Source organism: Passer domesticus, chromosome 17 (genome assembly GCF_036417665.1).
Source record: "Passer domesticus isolate bPasDom1 chromosome 17, bPasDom1.hap1, whole genome shotgun sequence".
Classification (NCBI taxonomy): Eukaryota; Metazoa; Chordata; class Aves; order Passeriformes; family Passeridae; genus Passer; species Passer domesticus.
The window spans coordinates 12677648-12681858 of record NC_087490.1 but is presented as its reverse complement, the minus strand read 5'-3'; the positions used below and the strand labels follow the sequence as shown (position 1 = coordinate 12681858).

General features: G+C 45.2%; 1 long non-coding RNA gene across 1 annotated transcript; it reads right to left on the bottom strand.

Moving 5' to 3' along the window:
* Window positions 1–1307: 1307 nt before the first annotated feature.
* On the bottom strand, window positions 1308–1947 carry LOC135282814 (uncharacterized). Its single transcript, XR_010348848.1, has 2 exons — window positions 1783–1947; window positions 1308–1647 (listed from the first exon to the last, which is right to left on the bottom strand). It is a non-coding gene; the product is annotated as an uncharacterized LOC135282814 (long non-coding RNA).
* Between the last annotated feature and the right edge of the window lie 2264 nt (window positions 1948–4211).

The following is a 4211-nucleotide window of genomic DNA, read 5'->3' as shown; positions in this document are numbered from 1 at the left end:
ATAAATGTCACTAATAGTGCTCCCACGTCCCTCAACTCTCACACTGCAGCAAATTGCCTGCTCAGAGCAGCACGGGAGATGTGAGTGCCCCTTGTGAAGGGGAATGTGGTGAGGGAAGAACGAGGAGCAGAGATCTGTGATCCACAACCCAGGCAGCCCAGGGACACGGGGCTGGGGTGTGCCCTGCCTGTGGAAGAGGGTACAGGGATTGCTCTTGGAGATAGAAATTAATAAATTGGGAAAATGGAACTGACTGGTGGCACTGGGAGGTGGAAATTGCACAAAGAATGGCAAGGGAGAACAGCCACAAGAGGGAAAAGGGAGCCCAGCTTGTGCTGCTCTCTGACCTGAAATATGCAGTCATGAGCTAGTCAGGTGAGAAATCTGCACAATCTTGAGAATAAAACTCAGCTGTCACCTCATAATAAAAGTGACTGGTGCCTCTGGGAATGAAGAACAAGCTCTGGCTAAGCAAACTGCAAGGGCTGTTCATCATCACACAGGGCTGGACGTGCTTTCCATTTACTTGTTACTTTCCTCCCCCCTTTCAAATTGCACCCATAAGTCATGGGAGGGGAAATCTCAATACTCAGCTTCATTAGACAGAGTTATTCTTTGGAATTCAGGGCAAGGAGCATATGGAAATTTCTCCAGCAAAGAACAGACACTGCACCCAGAATAAGAATCAGCGGGTGCAATATTGAAATGAGTGCCATTATGGGTTATTTTGAGCCAGACCTTGATATGATTGAAATTCAATTACCTCTCCTGCTTTGAAGGGCCAAGTAGCTCAGAGAACACAAAGTGAGACCAGAAGGATTAAGAGAACAAAGACTCTGTGTTGATTGTTGTTCTTGGTAATTCTGCTGTAACCTACTCCGAGAGCCCTGGGGTTGCAGACACAAAATTTTTGTGCCATGGCTGTGTTCAGATTTCCTGGTCAAAGACAGGCTGTGCACAGCTGATCTCTTGAGCAGCCAGAACATCTTTGGTAGCACCAGCCTTGTTTGTAACTCGCCCTGAATCCATGACTGTCCTGAAGACTTGTTGATTAGATGACTTTATGTCTAGTTTGCATATTCTTCTTCTTCTTCTAGCCTGCATTTCTGCCTCTAGTCAAAGGCTTTTCCCTTCTGCCATAATGTGAATTTTGCCATTAGATTGGGGTGTGCAGGTGAGAACAGCCATGGTGTGGGCCCAAGCCACACTGCTTTTATAACCACATGGGTGAGATACTGGATTCTCAAAACTCCATGGCTGTGGCCTCTTGCAGTGCTGGCTGACAGCAAGACAAAGATTTGAGTCTGTTGATCAACAGGATTCACTTTTATTTATAACACGACTGTTCTGTTAAAATTTTGCTATGACTTTTTCCAGACCAAAACATTTGGTTCAGGGTGGGTCTGAGCAAGTGGCACTCTGCTCTTCTGGAAAATTTAAGAATGCTGAGGCAAAGTGTTGTTTTGGAAGATAAATCTCCTTTCTCTTGCACTGCTGTGCTGCTCTAAATCAACCCTGTCCTCAGAAGAAACCTTGTGCAGTGTCGCCCTGTTCTTTTGAGTTCTTCCAAGCCTTCTGATGTTTACATTCTTGTAATGAACTTTCTCATGGACTTTATGTAAATAATTAATTGGTTTGCATTCTTTTCTGGAGGAGGAGAAATTTGATGGACTGTTGGTTTGCCCAGTGTCATTGCAGAGGTGACACTGTCACCCTCCAATCCACTGCCACTTTTGGAAATCTGTAAATGTTGGGTCAAAATTAAACTGCCCTCTTTTTTACCTTGGAGAATCCAATGTCCACATCTTTCTGTTTCGTGTCCTAGAGTGACAGTGCAGGAATTCCACCCTGGAGCAACCACAGGACAGAGGTGCCTGTGTGCATTTGTGACCTCAGCCTGCAGAAGGAGCAGCAGTACTTTAGAACCAGCCTTCAGCACTTACACTTCATTATTTGGACTCCACTTTAGCAGCAGCCTCTGCCCAGGTGCTGGCAGCTCTGGATGCCTCTGGGTGCTTGGCCACTCCAGCTCCAGAGCAGTGAGGATGTTCTCCAGCCCTCCCTGCCTCCAGCCAGCTCAGCAGCCCTGCAGGGGTGCTCTGGGTCTCCCCCTGAGCTGGCATTTCCCATCCTTCCACTCCTGGCACCTTTGCACCAGGATGGATAATCAGAGCCCCAGTCTCAGTGTGGCAGCACAGGAAACCTTGGGTTTGTGGCCACAGGACTTGAAGAGAAAGCTCAGGCTGAGATTTGTGTTGCTAAGGGGATCATGCATTTGTAGCAGATTTATTCCTTCCTTCCTCCTTTGGAAATATTTCCTAGCTCACATTTTTAATATGGATTCCATTCCTTTCTTACACACCCTTTTAGTGCAGAAATGTGATTATCGGTATTTAAAAAAAAATAATAACATGTAATGATCACAGCACTATAATGGAAACAAACTGAATTTGAATTCCATTTTAGGGCTCATTCAATGTAAAAATAGGCTTTAGGCATAAGTGCAGCTTTGCACATGCCCCCACACTAACAGAGATATAATGCAACATTTCCTTAATGGCTCTAAAAGCAACTATAGCCAAATAAACCCCTTTAGGATAGAGAGATGTACATAATTAGAGTTGTAGATCTGAGATTATTCCATTTATCTTTGACTCCTTACGAGATGCATTGTCCTGTGCCCCTGCATAGAGTCTGGCTCCAGCAATTGCACAAAGGCAATTGTTATAAATGCCTTTGCCTTCTCTGGAAATTAGAATTCAAATTTTGTCCTTTCAAACACTCAGCAAAGAATGTCTGAAATTACCATTCAATAGGTAACATGGGATTATTGCCACATCCATTTCCTTCAGCTCAGCCTAAAAGCTGTTTCTTGGTCAGTTCAATCACCATTCCTCCTTGGAAATGCTCAGCCTGTGGCTTGCTCCTCTCCTGGATTAGCAGAGCTGTTTATTTTTAAGGACAGTCACATATTCTGCAGGCCAGCCTCGTTGGGAGGCTGCTGTGCTGGAATAGACTGTGTTGGGGCCGAAAATTGGGAAAATATCAAACAGTGAGCTCTGAGCTCAATAATAATGCCTTACAGAGGGAGTGGGATGGAGAACAGCTTTCATTGGGGCTATTAAATTTAGATAGGATCTCAGGGAGACCTTGCTTCAATTTACATTGAGGCTGGCTCCTTCCAGAAGTTCCTGAACAGAGGCACAGGATTTCTTAGGAGGGAGGACGTGCCCTGGCAGGGTGGTGTCCTCAGTGCTGGCACTGTGTGAAGGTGCCACAGGAGCTTCAGCTGCTGCCTGACCCCTCGTGGTGCTCAGGTCATTAGCACTGGCACCGAGAGCTGCTCTCTGTGCCTCAGACTGCTGCGAGCAACAGATGAAAGTGGGACTTGCTGAAACGCAAGCTTGATCACTCTTGTGTCCTTGGTTTTCTTTCTGACCTGATGCTTCAGCGAGCTGCTTCCACCCACAGGGGCACTGTGCCAGCAAGGTCCGTGGCACTGTTTTCAGCTGCTGAAAAACCCAAATTTCACAGCTGTACCTGTGATTTACAGCATTCCCCTCCATTTCTGCAGCTCACCAGTGATCTAAAGAGAGAATTCCAAAGAGGATGACATCCTAGTCCCAGGGTGATCTTGCTGAGCAGAGCCCAGTGTCAAACTCACTCTGGAAGTTTCTGCTGTCTTTCCCTGCTCTTTGTTCTTAGCCTCAGCGAATGCATTAAAAGCAGACAGGTACTCTCTTCTTCTGAACATTCTCAGTGCACATCGAAGTGGACTAATTATCTTTAGAAAAGCATTGCTCCCTTTGTAGAAATTCCCAGCTATTGTTGGCAGACTGAGAAGTATCCAGCAAAAAACTTCAGTGTAGCTGAATTCAATTGATTTTGTTTCAAGGATTACAGGCAATTTAAGGCATGGCAGGAATGCACTTCCTTTTTTTTTTCTATTTTCAGCTGTTTTCCAATTACAAAGTGCTCCTGTCCTGGCATGAACATCTGCATTCATTTCGCAAAAGTCACATTTCTGATAGAACAGCAAATTCTCCCACTGGGGTTTTTTCGTTCCCAAACTTGTATAGACAAGAGAGAAGAGGAGAATGATGTCATCTCTGATATTGCAATAATAACTTTTTGCCAATTCTTGGTTCCTCTTGTAGGTTTAAGCACTGAAAACCCAGCAGTGCCTCATGTTTGAAAAGCAACATTTGCAC